The sequence below is a fragment of the Notothenia rossii genome (assembly GCF_949606895.1).
Source record: "Notothenia rossii genome assembly, chromosome: 6".
NCBI lineage: Eukaryota > Metazoa > Chordata > Actinopteri > Perciformes > Nototheniidae > Notothenia > Notothenia rossii.
Window position 1 is genome coordinate 77325502 of NC_136909.1, and position 17031 is coordinate 77342532.

The 17031-nt window shown below is 40.7% G+C and overlaps 1 long non-coding RNA gene across 3 annotated transcripts in view; it reads left to right on the forward strand.

Annotated features, from left to right (window-relative positions):
• Nucleotides 1–17031, forward strand: part of LOC307045280 — an 87504-nt gene that overhangs the window by 8998 nt on the left and 61475 nt on the right. For all 3 annotated transcript variants that reach the window (XR_013809839.1, XR_013809840.1, XR_013809841.1), the window contains exon 3: nucleotides 14721–14795. This is a non-coding gene — a long non-coding RNA (uncharacterized lncRNA). The remainder of the gene's footprint in view (nucleotides 1–14720; nucleotides 14796–17031) is intronic.

A 17031-nucleotide genomic window follows, 5' to 3' on the forward strand; every position in this document is an offset into this window, starting at 1 on the left:
ACTCAAATACATTTTTAAACAGGCATTGTGACCTTAAAGTGTGTCTGTGTGGTATTTGAGGACAAACAGGAAGCAAGACACATACAAAAAAAAAGTAAGAGGCTAAACAGTTTAGTAAAAAAAAAAGTCACTTAGTCCAACCATAACACATTCTTAGGCCTTAGGGGAGTTTGTGATACTAATATGCCCAATGTTTTTATTTATCATAAAAGGTACCACAGTCTGTCTCTATTTCAATGTAAATACTGCTATATTTTACTATATTTTTTAATGTTATTATAGTTTTCTTTAAATTGTTTTTTATCTGTGTTTTACTTTTTAGTTTTACCTTTTATGTATGCACCACAACACCGAGTCAAATTCCTCGTACGCGTCAACCTACCTGATAATAAACCTGTTTCTGATTCTCTTACCAGACCAGAGGATATTTCTGAAAGACAGTATTTCACAAACATTGGCATTGGACAGTTAAACATGTTTGAATAGTCCAATAATCACATTCTTGTCTGGCGATGTTTGATTTTGTTCCAATGATAATACAGGATATACACATACTGTATAACAGTGTGCTAAATACAAACTGATGTAGGGTTACCACATTTTATTTAGTGTTTGGATTAAGTGAGTTGCATCAACCGTTTCTGGTTTCTCCTCAAGACCTTACAGATGACAAACACTTTGAGCTTCTCAGTCTAATCTGCTCGTCCCCTCCTCCACTGTTCTGACTGCCATATGACTAATGCCCTGGACCCGAGGCCTTGGCTCGGCACAGCTAAGCTCTTTTGGGGGGATTTGATCATGCATAGATGACATTGAGTTAGAATGGGTCACTGCAGATTCTGCTTTAGCCACAGTCTGCTGGAAAGGAGTCAAGTGGAGGGCAAGCACCTGGACTAGCTGACCTTTACCTGGAGAGAGGAAAGAGAGCGGCATCAGGAGGGGAGGCTGCAGAGATCCAGTTTTTCATGAGTATTATTACAGACTTTCAGGGATGAGTAAGTCAAGTATTTAGCATCTAATGATGTCCTGTTATCCAAACCGGAATTGTATCAATCCTAATCACCCTCCATCCATTTCCTTATCCCCTTAAACTTCTCCGTGTGTGCATTTCTGCACATTAATTCTTCCTCATGCACACTCAAGTTTCCACATCTTGAAAAAGTTTGAGGCTGCTCACTCTCCTTGGGAGAGATGAACACAATTGTGTTCGTGCCAAGACAACCCTGTGAGCATCTCTGCTCTCAGCAGCACTGCAATGAAAGAAGCATTGTGTGCTGCTTCACGCTCCATGGCCAATTGACTTCTTTTCCCATTAATCAAATGCGCTGTTTACCTAATCTTTCATAGCATTTCAAAACCATTAAACCCAAGAGGATTATCCTAGTATTTCTGAAGGTGTTTCTTTACCTCGGGTACAGGTGCCCCGATAACACTCCCTCTGTTTTGCTCAATCTCTCTCTCCTTCCTCCATTCCTCCTCTCAGTCCCCCCCCTTTATTACCTTTTCTTGTCCTGTTTACACTTTCTTTCCCTTTCTCAACTTTCCTTTCTCTGCAAGGATTACTTTCTGAATGATTCTAAATGCTTAAAAGTGCAACCTCTCCATCCCACCAATGGACCACTCTACCCCCGCTCTGGATACATAAAGTATCATTGTCTGATTAAAGCAGATTAAGCAGAAGGAAAGGGGTCAATCAAATTGGGTTTAATTCTTTACTTATCTGGATTCCTGACTGCTTTCATAGTGTACACTTTTGTGTCTTTGAGCAGGAAGTTGGTGTGGGTTAGCGGGGCTACATTTCGGAGAGTGTATCTTACTGTAGAGCTAAAAGAGGAAATTGTGAATTGAGTTGCACTTAAAACCCCTCTTTGTAAAACTAGACGAAGCGCAAAGCAAACTCACATGCCAAAGCCGTTGGCCAGGATCTACAGGGTAGTGTATAGGTTGTAGCCGAGCGGCACTGCAGCTTGTTTTGCACCAAAGCTGATTGGATATCAGCAGCTTTAGTGTTTGGGACCTTTTACATTTGTCCTATATGAATGATGTCAATATTTGACCAATTTGCATCTCACGTATTAGATGACATGCCAATTTTCTGTTTCTATGCAGAAAGTAGTTGGTCCTGTGAATAGTGTGGCAATAGTCACCTTGTGTGTTGGTGTGGGGAGATGTATGTGTAGCAAGTCCGACTTTAGAGCAAGAGACTGGAGTTCTCTGACCTTGGTCACTCAGTAGTTGCCTTTCGAAAAATATTCTAGCAAGCATGAATCTTAAAAAAGTTGATGACGAATATTTTTGTTCTCGTATGGTGAATATATAATATAGAGCTGCTTTATTGGTCTGTTGCGGTGGTTTGGATCCCAAATATTATGCACTGATACCATCTTGATATTAGTGAAGGTTAATAATACATTTCACTTAAGCGTAATCTTGAAATAAGGAATAATGTGGCCTTCAATGATAATGTATATTAAAAACTGGGTTTTAGATCACTTCCAATTGAGGCATTTCTTAAACCAAGTTGTCTTTTGTTGACAAGGACACATTAAGTGCTCATGAACTCTAACTGAAGCATATATAAATGCCCTTTTTAAAATGTCAGTATTTTCAAGACTGCAGACAGTATAGTCTCAAGTAGTGCAAGTTGTGTGTTTTTAAGTATGCTTTCACACACACACACCAATGTACGAGTGAGTCAGTCATGTTGATTGAGTGACTGCTGATGATGCTGAGGGGTTAATCTGTATTTAGTTGGTCCATCCGGATGCCTTAGAGGCCATCTTATTAAAGGAAATGAGACGTTGTGAGGCCTTTTTCAACAGACAGTTACTGAGCTCCGCGTGCATTCCTTCTTGTCTCCTGCATAGTGGATAGGAACAGCGCTGTCCACAGTGGGCCCTGACAGAACAAAGCTAAGACAAAAAGGCTCTTGTGCTGGTACACATGTTAGAGAGGACATGCCGGTGTGTCAATCCAGCGCAATTTTGAAAGTTTATCTCTAAACAGAACGTGACCACCGCAGACGGCTGAAGTTCTGAGCTATTTGCATCAAGATAGCTGAAGAATCTAGAACCGTAATACTTTAAAAGATTGCCCAACCCCCCCTCCCCAGTTACAGAGCGGAGGTTGAAAAAATGGGGACCTGTTGAAATAGACTAATAACGTCTTATTCAGGTCATTTTTTTGGCTTGCCAAGGAGTTGACTGTACGTTTAGATGAAAGGGTTTAATTGGAAATGATAACCTGCTGACAGAGGGGATCTGTCAGCCCACAAGCCCTGGCTGTCTGTCTGCCAGTACTGCAACAATATCCACAGGGAGATTGGCAGATAGAAGCTGCTGTCAACGCCCTCAAGCTCAGGGTTGTTCCAGTGTAAGCCCTGCACTTGTGTTTGCTTCAGCTAGGATACGTGGCATTATTGTTGGCTGTTTGAAAGTCGTCCTGAATATTAACACACAACAAGCAAGCAGTGCATTTCCACCCACAAACAATTTCTGACCATTTACAAGGACCCAAGGTAGATGAGCAGCAAGGAAACTCAAATGCTTTCAGACCATCAGAGCAGTTCAACAAGATCCAGGACATCAAAGCCACTTAAATATTTTTCATTCTTGGGGCCACAAAATGCAGGATGATATGACAGACACACAATAGGCCCACAGTTTCCTCTTGGCCCCTGCAGCAGTGTTGACATGAGTAGAAATTAAGTTATCACCCCTTTTTAAAGTCCAGACGGCTGTCAGACAAGGCCCAGTGGCACGGGGGAAGATGTGATGCTTCCAGCAGCGCGCCGCTTTACATGGGAAGCTCAGCCTCACATCTCCCTTTCCACTAGCACTGCATCTCATTCCTGCTTCCTACGTGTGTATCAGGAATGGTTTGTTATTGACTTTTTTATAAAACCTGGCCGTGGGGCTTCTTTGTCTAAATTGTTCAAATATAGGAGTATTTAGTTGCAATATGAGTTGATAAATCATGTTTTATATAGTATTCCCCCTTTGATTTACTTTATGAATTTGATGGATTTTCTTTTATAAATATTTTTGTTATATTTCTTTCTGATGCCATAATCATCCTTTCCCTCTATACGTTTTGGTCCTTTAGTGATGTCCTGATTTACTCACCAGTGTGAGTCATTGTGTGTCTCTTTGGGTCCTGTTGCCTGTAACTGATGTGGTTACAGGATAATCAATCCAAAAATAGACCCCACACAGTCTGAATTTTTGAATTAGGATGGTGACTCAATCAGAGTAACCGGGTTTGTTTGCCGATATATTGTTGCAGAAATAATTTTAAAATACGATATTATTGTCATTTTTAGACCATTCTGTCACAGCACAAAAGGACACTTTCAAGGATAGCAAAAAATGATCCATGTATGTAACGTACCATTAGGCGATAACTGATTATCAAAACAGCTTCCTTGTAAGCATCCTAACACTCGTGTGTTAGGATGCTCCAAGGAAGCTTGGGCTCACCTTCTGGCCTTTTGCCAAGGTTCTTGTATCTCAATCTTCTTCAGTCCTCTTCCCATGTTTCCAAACACCCCAATGTCTGAGAAACCTGATATCAGACTTCACATTTCCAGTGAATCTGTTGGGGACAAGTCTTGGCTCATCATCAAGCAACTTTGGTTAAATATCTTTTTAGGTAACGTTGATGATGAACCCTTAGGTGTGAGATCATACTTGGGGCCATAAAACAGTTTTCTGAGCTTGTTTATTGTGTATATATTTTGTTCCTCCTGCTCATTGCACCAGTCACTCTACAGCACCTGACCAGCTCTTGACTGGTTCCAGTACTTCCTCTTGCCACCTTGTCTTATTCTTAAGTGGTTCCCCCAGTCCCTTGACAGCAGTTTGTCTTGCATTACTTCCTTGGGTTTGCTTTCCCCTCAAATGGCTTCCTTTGGTTCAGTCAAACAGACTGGCACATTTCATTGTTGGGCTTTCCATCATTGCTTATACCAATAACCTTTCTGCAGTGAACCCATCTTTGCCTAGACACACTGCGACCCAGCAGATACTGGATGTCTTGGACCTTCTCGACTGTCCATGGGGTTTAAACACTGTGGTTCCTTTAGAAAAAATAAAAATCTGATTACAATAAAGAAGGCAACTTTTTCGAAAGAGGTACTTTGCCAACAATATTGCAAGGTACTGGGCTATTTCAAAAGCAGCCACCTTTTTGATATGTGGCTCCCTGTATCCATTTAGAAAAAAGATCCAGGCGAATAGAAAATATTCTACAAACTTTAAATTTCAATACACCATTGTCCTGTCCAAAATGTAAGCACAATGATTTACTAAATAGGGCCGTCAAATTCATCTTTTTTCATTGTACTTCCCATTTTTGGCATATGAACTATTCTAAAAGAGATACAGAAAGCACCATAGACGTATCAAACTGTCATCATGTTGACCCCATCAAGGGTGTGCCCCACCCTAGATAAACCCCACAAAAACAAACATTAAGAGGTTCCTGCTTTAAAATGGGAGTCGCTCGCCATGAGAGAGCCACCATTTAATTACGACACACAGGAAATTATCCCTAGAATGGACCCAGTGCTGATAAGAAGTCCAAGCCCAATGGATGACAGCTATAGAAACCTGAGAGAACTTATCACCAAAGTGGAGGATGGGGGCCCACGACTGGGCGCCTGACAATCTGATTTGACTGTCATCCCCAGGTCATAATTAATATATTTATCAAATTAATAACTGAAAAGAAAATCTCATCGTCATTGGCGCTATTGTAAAAAGAGTCTTGCCCTGGCCCCAGAGGTGAACAGTGGCCAAATTCATGTGGCGGTCGGTTTCCCTTGTGGGTAATAAGGCTGCTGTCAGTGTAATGGGGGCGGGGGGGAAAGTGAGCTGCCTCTTTTAGAAGCCATGACAGATAAATTGCCTCCCCCCTGCACAGAGTGAAACAGAACTTAGAGGAAGAAAAGAAATATGTTACCGTCTGCTGACAACCACAACCACAGTCTTTGCATATGAAACCTTGTTATTGTGTAGAAAGTAACACAAAACACGTTCTCGACTTCAAAACAAAACGCATGATTTCTATAGTATGTTTTAAAGAAAGCTTAACAGATGTCTAAACACTTGTGTTTTCTCACTTTCTTTTAAATGATTCATGATTTAACTTGGACGTTATAAGGTAAGGTGCGTTTATTTATATAGAACATTTTTCGACACCGAGGCAATTCAAAGTGCTTTACAGAAAGGAACACAATAAATAAACATAATGGAATAACAGATCCATAAAAAACATGCAGAACACTTTATTGGTGGTACTACTAGAGCAAATATTAATTTCAGATTGTAATTTATTTTTATCAACTGACCAGGTCAACATGAATTTTCATAACAGTCCTAATAACCAATATGGGTTATGTATTTACATTTTTACAGCCAGTCACTAAAAGCCTATTCATATGTTTCACAGCATCATATCGAAATATACCATCAAAAACACAGGGCCTCCGGTTTCACTTTTTGAATAGTGTGACATAGTGTGTCACATACATTTATTATTTTTCTCCTTTTTTAGTTCTGGTTTTGGTTTCCACCAACTTCTGAAGGAGATATGTTTCCTTAGCTGCTAAGCGCTACACTTTACAGCTATTCACTTAATGGTATTTTCCAAAATAATCGTCTAATTTCATCAATATTGCCTTTTTACCTGTGTAAGAGGGTGATATTGTGTGTATTCCCCATGGGGCTGCATATTAATTCTGACCCCAGACCACTGCCATATCCTCCTCTGTGCAGGTGGAAAGCCACAGTGGGGATACTTTTATCGGGGCATTCCAAGGGTACAAAACAGGAAGGAGGGGAAGCCGAATTGTAAAGGTAACACAATCAGCCGCTAAAGTAGTCACAGGAGTATCAGTTTCTTTAAGCTGCGCTGAGCGCGGCACAAGATTAAGATGTGGATTACTGAACATTTACTTCATGTCACACAGACAGAGGCATGTGGTTTGTTCTATAAAGTGATACGGCACCCTGACCTTCTAGCAATCCTGTCACGTGATCTAATCATCCAAAAGGGATGTATTTGTTATTTTTGTGCATTTGATTGTCACAGAGTTTGGAGATTGGTAGAAGTCAAAACATTTAAATATCTGTATATTTAATCATTATGGTGTGACTCACTGCATTTGAACATGAAACTTAAGTTCAATTGAACCCAGCATAAAGCTCAGGAAGTAATTTCTAGGATCATTAAGACAACTCTTTCCCATGCACACTCATGTTTTTGTGTTAGTATTTCCCCACAGACGGGAACCTAAACCTGTGGGGCAGACTTCACCTTTGACTCTTGTACTTGACCCCGTACCTTGGGAATGAGTTTGTGGAAGTCAGACATGATCAGACACTGTTTTGGATTTCTGCTTGACCAATCTCTGCTTGATCTGAGACACGACTGCAGAAAGAGAATAACAGAATGTGACATGGAGACGGAGATTTTAATAACTAACTGTTTAGTGTTTACAGCCCCCAGACCCAAACAATAGATTACAATCTTATCTTTAAAAATCAAACATTAATCCATTCAGTTCTGTCTCTGAACACAGCTGTATAATCTAGAGGAATCAAACACACAACTGCCAATCAATATCTGGTGTGTAAGTTAAACCTGCAGTGTGTCAGATGTCAATCACCTTTTGTTCTATGTCCTCAGGGGTTCAACCCACTCCTCTCCGAACCCTGAATCCACTGCCGCTCTGTATAAGTGAATGGCTAGCACAGGTGCACATTGGCGCACAGTTACATAGACCCCTCCTTCATGTCCTGTGTGCATTGTGTCCATTTTCTTTAGGTCCATGTTCCATAGGGGCAACAGTATGTGTGTTTCAAGCTTTCAAAAAGGCCTTTGAGATCCTACCCACCTGTGCTGCTCCTTGTTGCAAACAAATTACAGCTTTCCACTAACCGGGGGAAAATGTCGGTGAAGATATAGAGTGAGCAAAGGAGTGAGGGTGAGTAGGGGCTGGGCTACCCCCCCCCCCCCCCCCCCCCCCCCCTTCCTCTCCACACATCCTCACCAACCCACCCTACAGACTTTCTTTCAGGTTCTTGGTGTAGAGAGGGGCCGTCCGGCTGTCCCAAAGCGTTTCGCCTCTCTGAGCACGCACAAGATGTCCATTCATGTGCCATGGTTCTACAACTTTGCAGCCCCCCTCCCCACCCTCCTCTCCCTTCAACTCCAGCTGAGGCAATTCAACTCGGGCCAGAAGCAGGGACCTTTAATCTAACAGAATGTAGCAGGCACCTGAACTACTTAACCGCTGTGCTTGTTCAAGGGGGTGGGCACGGAGGCTAAGGTAACTGGCGTGTAACAAAAAGCCCGAACTTTATCCCTGGCCAGGATGAGTACATTTCCTTTCTGTTGTTCCCTACAAAGGCCAGCAGGCACAAATGGTCTGCTATCTGTGTCACTGGGAAGTGGAGAGCAATTTGTTTCTATTAAACAGCACTGTCCTCATCTTCCCCAATCGACCCCCCCTCCACCCCCACCTCTCCCCTCCCCACCCATATTGATTTGGATGGCTTTTGTGCTGCAGGTAAAACCCTGCTTGTCAATGGGTTTCATTTGAGCTCACCTTGACCAGGTGGAGACCTTGTAGTTTTTACTAGGGGCCCCCTGAATGGAAATAAACAGGACCCCCTCATTTTGTTGTTCAGGTTAATGTGAGTATTTATGGGGGGCACAGGGGGCTTCAGGTAAAATGAACCCTAAAGATTGCTCAGAGAATGGAAACTTGACTTCAGCATTCAGGGAAATGGCGTACTGGCGGTGTTGATCTGTCCTCTTCAGTTCATGGCTGCAGGTCTCAGTGATGCACAGCTACTCAACCCTTGCGTACACACACACACACACACACACACACACACACACACACACACACACACACACACACACACACACACACACACACACACACACACACACACACACACACACACACACACACACACACACACACACTACGGTATAACCCATCCCTATGCTTCCTTACTACATCATAGCAGTGGCAGCTTGACCTCCTTGATTTATCCGGATTCCTGTAGAGGGCAGAAATATAACAGTGAGCCACTGTATTTCACCGGCATTGGTTCCAATATCGCACAGACTCATTCCCCCACTTTGACAGAGGCAAGATGGCTGCTTTCACAAGAGGGTGTTTCTCTTTTTTATTTAAACCCCGGTCTCAGCCCATTCGTTTAGTCCCTGCTATAGCTATGAAACATTTTGAGTACCATCGTATATCAGTCATGGTGCCACAAATCAAGCCACAGGAAACCTTGCTATTATTTTTGTGCAGTGTAAATGTGTATACTGCTTATGAAACAAAGCAACACGGTTATAGGTGGGCGCCTACTGGAAAGCACATATCAAACTGTGTTGTTACTTCTACTTTTGTTGCTTAGTTTACTGTTTGATTGGATTTCTTGTACATTTCTAGAGATCCCATACTCTTTACCCTATAAAAACATAAAGGCATACTTGTCTTCTGGTATTTTGAAAAGGAATATATTACCTATTTCCTGGGCTTTTCTGTATGTAAAGATTCAGCATATACATATACATGCCTATTTAGGTGGAACATTTTAAAGTGGATAAAAAAAGTCTTAAGAAATATTTTCATATTGAGAGTCCTGTGTAAAACAATCACAATAATAAATATGTGTTCAATTGGTTTTGTTTTCTGTTTCCCTTCCTTTATTTTCCTTTGCTCTTTTTTCATTCGCGCAGTTAATTAGGAATTGGACACATATGGTTCAATTCATTTAGCTAATTAGAACCTCTAAATGGTTACGGCGAGACACTATCGCTCCTCACTTTCTCTTCATCTGTCTTTCTATTTCCTTACATTTTCCCCCCTCAGACCTCTTTTTCCCCCCTGCCCTCCTCCCTTCCATTGTATTGACGCCCTGGGACCCCATCTGGGCCCTTTGGAGGCGTGAAATGCACAGTAATTATTAGTAATCATCACACACCATCAGAAACGGATCCTAGTGCTGTAATTACATGATAAATGTCTGCCTAACACATGCCCTCTATTTAGCAGCCCCCTGGAGACCGTGGATAATAGACAGCTAACAGGGATCCGCAGAATGGGCCTTTCAGCGCTGGCCGAGGCTCATTGTCTACGCGCCAATACACCCTCGCCCCCCGTTTGGCAACAACGCAGACCCCGATCAATCCCCTGCACTGCCCCCCCCCAGCAGCCTTCTCACCCCTCCCCATACACACACATATCTCTTGTCAATGCTAAGTAGACAGCAACGTCAATCATTGGCATTACACTGCATTGCTAATGGCCTCCAAACAATTTCACAGGAGAGAAAAGAGTTTTGTTCAGCCATTCATCATGTAATGGTGACTTGGTTTAATGCTGCTGCCTCTGACCCCTGAGCAAAATGTGTTAATTGGCATTATTATCATCAGCATGTCTTTTGTTGCTTTTTCCTTTATCGTTCTGATCAGAATGCAGTTTTTGATTGTGTTCTGCTGTCACCTACCCAAGTGGTTTTACACTGCAGACTGAACCCAATGAGGTATGACATGCTTTATCTGCATACTTTTTTGGATTGCAAAGGATTGTATAACTATTTTAAAAATGTTATTATTACTATTATTTATTTTAATGTACACTCACAAGATTTACAAGTATATTTGACCAGTAGATTGATAATGACTGCTTTCCATGCATTAAATAACAAAGATAGTTGAACTTGATTTTTTTTTGTATGGGGACAGGTGTTCACACTTAAAATGTAAGTTACAAATGTATTTAACATGTGGAGCAATTTCTTTTTTAAATCAACATACAGCACATATCCTATATTCCAAGTTTAACGCCATTACTTTTAGCCGTTTAGCAAATGTAACATACGCCTAAGTTCAGCATGCAAAGTCACACAGGGTGTCCGCGGGGTCTTAAAAAGTATTAAAAGTTGATAAATCAATTTAGCATAAATGAAGGCTATTAAAAAGTATTAAACAGCATTTTCCAAGGTATTACATTTTGTAGCTTGTTTTCAATAAGTATATAAATGGTCCAAAGAGGTTGTGTTCTACAGTCTGCCTGAATGTAATCATTGCGTAGGTGTGTAGTGTGATTCTGTGTAGTTTATTTATGGCATCCCGTTGGATTTGACATCATCTGAACAGGACATCGCACGCTCACTGCTTGATAGCGTACGAAGGTTCGTTTACGCCGGTTGTTCAACAACATCGTTATGGGGAAATGCAAGTTTGCGTCCAAATGGTTGGAAGATAAGGAGGAAGGACAATCAATACTATATATAGGCAATGTGAGCTAAAGTGTGTCGCCAATGTAACCGGTTAAAACTCCAAGTGTTTATGAGGTCTTAAAATGTATGGAAAGGGTCTTTTAAAAAGGTCTTAAAAGGTATTACATTTGACTTCAGGATTCCTGCATATACCCTGTCGCAGGCATGTTTGGTGTGACACTGAAAGCACAGCCAAAGCTGAATGTCACAGAAAGGAGGATACAAGGGAGGGGATGTCAACTCTGACTATAATGAGACTCTGAACCACTGTTTTTAATGCAAATAAGGCCTAGGTGTGTCAATATACATGTGCACAGCTACTTTCAACGCTTGTATCCTTTTTTTTTCATTGAGCACTTCTTTATTACCGGTATTTGACAACAGTGATGGAGGTCATCTCAGTTTGAATCTACATATGGACTGATCAGATATCCATGCAAAGAAGGATGCTCTTATCTCAAAGCATATTGTGAAATGAGGAATAGAGTTTTTGAACAACAAGGGGAATTTGCCTGAGATTTGCCTAGCTGACGCCAAACAACGGTCAACTCTATGGGGACATTTTATATATTAGCCAGGCGGGCCCACAAGCATGTTGGCTGTTAAACAAATTTTATTTATACTGTATTACACCTTGTTAAAATATTAACAGTAATTGCTTTAGATGTTGGCATACTTGCTGTTTATTTCTTGTTCCTGTTCATTCATGAATACATAAAATAACCGATTTACTGCCCTTCGGTTGCCAGTTGGTACTATGGAAAGCCCAAACTACCCGTTTACCTGAAATGACAGTTACAGAGAGAGAGTTGTGAATTTAATAAGACAAAGGCAGTTTGAGATTAAACTGCAACTATAGTTTGCCTGCATCAAAAGTAACTGATGTTCGTAAGATGTCAAATACATTTGATTCTGACAATACTTAATTTTACCTCCAGATGGCAACAATTGTCCTTTTTTCCTTTTTTTGTAATAACTTCAGGAACCAAAGCAAAAACTGTCCTTTGTTTTAAAAATATGAATACATGTATTTAATCGATGCTGCAAAGAGATTAATGTGTTCCAATCTGTTGATCAGTAAGTATCCTTTCATTAGTTGAGTCTTTATAATCTTAAGCTTATTGACCACCATTGCCATGCCAAGACCACACACAAGCACACAGAAACTACAAATGCATCAGTTCTGCCTCGACACAAAACCAAAAGCAGACATTGAATGAATAGCAGCGCAATCTCAAGCAGAGTCTGACAATAACAGACATATCAACTATCTCCTAATTGATACAGCTAGGCGGTCAGTCCGTCACTTAATGAATTGCTAATAGCCCTCAGCAATGCTGTGAGTGACAGGGGCCGAGCATTCCACCTGGTGGAGCCTGCCTGGGGACCGCAGTGGATGGGGATGCTTCTCATTAATGGGGGCGGGCAATTGTTCAGTCTTGTGTGGAGAGGCCTCTTGCACATGGAGGCCACGCTTCTCCCTCAGATAGCCCCCATAGCCTCAGACAGCCGAGTATCACAGAGTCACCGATAATGAAGACGTGATCAAAGAGATGAAGCATTCCAGCGGGCCTGGCCGAGCAACCGAACAGGACGAGGCAGAAAGGCAGAGAGAGAGACTGACAGCAAGACAAGGAGAGAAAGGAATAGATGGGATGAGGGGGCGATATGGAGAAAGGGGTGATAGTCCACTCTGCATAGCAATGCTGCAATTAGAGAGTTTGTGAAGCATAGTTCGGCTGCAAAAGAAACTCATTGATCTGCAAGCATGGCCATCAACACTGAGAAAGTGCTCGACAAAATGGGCTGGTGTGCGATGGTCAATTAAACTATTTTAATGGTTAAAAACTGGGCCAACGTGAATAAAGAAATTGATGTTACCTTTATCATATATGTATTTATATAATATATACAATATTTCTATATATTTGTGTTTTACTGTATCTGCAGCAATCAAATGTGACTAAGAGTATCTCCATAGTTTGGTTCCAGCTAACGCAACCTGTACAAAAATTTTGTTCATGTTAAAAACAGCAAAACACTTGATCTGTTTAAATAAAGTGACACTTTTGAAAACACCAAAGAATAAAAGTCATAGAACGAATTATGGTTAGAAGTAGGGGTACATATGCTACCCAATTCATTCGCTGCACTTGCCACAAGCAGCAGCGTTATTTATCTTAATGCATATAACTGCGAGCCCTTCAACTGACCCATAATTTGCTACTAATAACTGCTGTGGGTGGAGTGATTATAGCTTTTCATTAGTGCCAGCAGCTTTTACTAGTGCTACCCCAGCTAAAGGGCCCTTGCTGTAATTGTTAGCCATTATAAATATAGTACGTGGAAAGTATAGGGGGGCCGATGACGCCTCTTTGTTAACTGCCGGTGATTGAGCAATTAAACTTTGGCAACTTAATTACCTCTTCACAACAACATGGCTATGAGGCATTAAGACTGGCGTTATGGTAAACATTGCTGTCAGAGCGACGGCCTTGAACTGGGTGATGCATGAGTCTGAGTTTATCACCAGCTGCTACCAGAAATAAACAAAGCACATAATGTCAGGTGTAAATTAACAACGTTTTTTTTGGAAAATCGTTCATTTAATTATGTAAAAAAAAAAAAATGTTAATAATTACTTTTAGGTGTATATGATAGTAATCTATGTAGAATGGGAGTAGTGGTATTTCTTTTTGTATTACTACTGTTATTATAATATTGATATGACTGACCACCAGGCTCTTAGTTAATTGTGTACTTAATGTAACTTATTGTAGAATCCATAGAGGAAAATCGGACCCCACAAGCACTGCCTCTGCTAGCTCTCAGCATAGAAAGGCTAACAGATGTTGCAGAGAGAAAAACAAAAACCACCAGAATAAAAACCAACATTCATTCGTCAGGCCAAGTAGGAATCACACTATGCAAGCTCCTCATTAAGTGGCATTAAAACTGTGAAGGTCTATAATTATCGAATAAATCCTTTCCCACATGAATGAATTCATCTGCGTGCCATAATTCTTCCCCACACAGAGCAGCTCTGGCGGTGAATGAGTCTTTTGTGCACCACTGTGGGAAGGCTTTTGTGAAATTACACCTCTGCATAATGATGCTAATCATAAATTAGCATTTCAAGATGGAGCAGCATGTTTGTGTGTGTGTTTGCTTGTGAGTGTGTGCATGTATAGAAATGGACAAAGTAAATATAAGCAATCTAATTTTAATAGTTTATCACCAGTTCACTACATTTCAGAGTATTTGAAGACATATTCAAATGTCCTTTTTTCCCCTTTTTTGCAGTTGTATACCACAATCAATGACTATAATTTGTTATGAAATTTAAAGAATTTATGTGATGCGAAACCTTAAATATGACTCATGGTTTGTTTCAATGTTATTTTCCCTCAGGCAGCTGCAGGCCACTGAGGATACACTGCAGATTGTGAGAGAAGTTGAACCCAAGACTGACCTCTCTGCTTGAAAGTAAGTTTCATCCCTTCAAATCTTTTCCATTCCTGTTTGCTTTTTCATTCTCCTCTATAACTATAAATCTCTCATTTCCGCCTTTTTATTTTCTTAAAACTGCTGCAAAAATGGAGAAATAATCCAGTGCACACTGCAACACAGGCGAACATAAAATCAACACAAAACACAGGCATTGTGAACGCTAATAGAAGCCACATGACGGTGATATTAGATTCAAGTTTCTATTCATTGGCTGAGAGTAGCAGGTGTGTGTTTCATTACCCACCAAAGAAAACACGACTCCACTGTGGGCTTCTTAATGTAGGGGCTTGACCAACTAATGAAAGCAGACAAAGAGAGCGATCTAGAGGCAGCGCCCACTCTGCGCCTCACACACACTTAGCACCAAGCTGGAACCTTTGCCAATTAGGACCTGTTTGTTTGATGTGACAATTAACAAGGAGGCGCTCGTTCATTAATCCCAATATGGCTTCGCTCTGCTCATTACTACGATGTCCACCTTTGTTACAGACATCCGTATTTTTAAGGAAAGGGACACGTGTGGATGCTATTTATCATTAGTTTGCCTTCTGGTAGATGTTGTGGTTGTGTGTTTTATTAATATGAAATAGTTTACTTCCTCCAAATAAGTGAATAATTGAATATAAGTCCTGAAATATATGTAAATAGGTCTGTTGGAGTCGTTAAGAGGGACACTTGTAAGTCGCAAATAATGGTTCAAACATACGATTCTTGATATTTACTCGCTGACTCAAACATTGTTTCCAATCACTAGAACAACTACGGTCAATATGTGTCGTGGTTATAAATAAATGATTTGCATGAACTAGAATAATGTGACCTCAGAACAAGGTATACATGTAAATGATAACTCATGCAGCGTGACACACAACAAAAGGTTACTGAAAGTTTTCCAGTCTCCACATTTCAAATTAAAATAACATTTACCTAACCTTATTCCCGGGAAGGGGATGATTCAAAAACACATTGTTGTACATTTACAGTTAGTCATTGGCTGGCCTTTGTTGTTCTCCAGTGCCATTTATTCCATGCCATTGTGACCACAGTGTTTTGCATCTTTCTCTTTCCTTCTTTGCCAAACAAATGGAGCTCGTAATGTATATGCAAAGAATATGGCTTTTCCAAGATAGAACCTCATGCAAACAAAGACATCCAACATACTGTATTCCTGAACATCACGACCGCTTCCACATTGTTTCCTAATCTAACTGTTAAACATTATTTCACTAAATGCCCAATTCCAAATTAAAGCCCTTTCTCCACTTTTGAATTTCAGGTGGGGAGACGAAGAAATAGCAGCTCATTTTGGAGCGTTTATTTTTCTTAAATATATAAAACCCACTCCATCATCTATAGCAAAGGCACAGCACAAAGAGGGAAACGGCTCACATCAAAGCAACAAGCTCCAAAACAACATTTTACGACAGTGAAAAAGTGAGAGCTGAAGTTGTCGCCGGTATCTTTATCTATATTTAATATATTGTGTTTAAATGTAAAACAAATGTCAGTGAAAGGAAGCTGTGGCTGTGAGTGTGCACTAGGTGGTGCCCCATCTCTTCACCAAGACCAAACCACATGGTGGTACTTCTCAGCTAAACCCCACACTAAACCTGTAATGACCACACTGTGCATGCAAGCAGAGTGATGAAGCATTAGAGTAAGTGACAGAATATCAAGTTACCAGCACTGATATATGTTGTTTTTCAATCAACTTGTTCTTTTATATTTTTCGGACAAAGGAAATATGTACAAAAGGTTGCTTGTAGTAGTATAGGAAACAACTGATACATGTGACAGATTCACACATATAGGCACAGTTAAACCACGCACACACTTCCACACACACTTATATAATAATGCACTCACACACATAAGTGCATACAGCTCTGTACACTCTATACACTCGCTCTGTCTCTCCCCACACCCTCTCTCTCATAACTCATAATAATGTGATCTGAAGAGAGAAAACTAGTGCTGCTTGATTAAAAGGGATTCAGGTGATGAAGGCTCCAGTCTTGTTGCTGAGGGCCTATAGTTTCAGCCCGGCCCAAGGCAGCAGCTGGGAGCGTAATTACACGGGCTGATTTATACATCATTAAGGCCTCCATATAAGTCACCCCCTTTTGAAAAGAGCAGTTAAGCTACTTATACTTTTCACAAAACAGCAGCAATTCTGTATAAAATGAATGTATGCCGTTCCTCTGAAAGCATA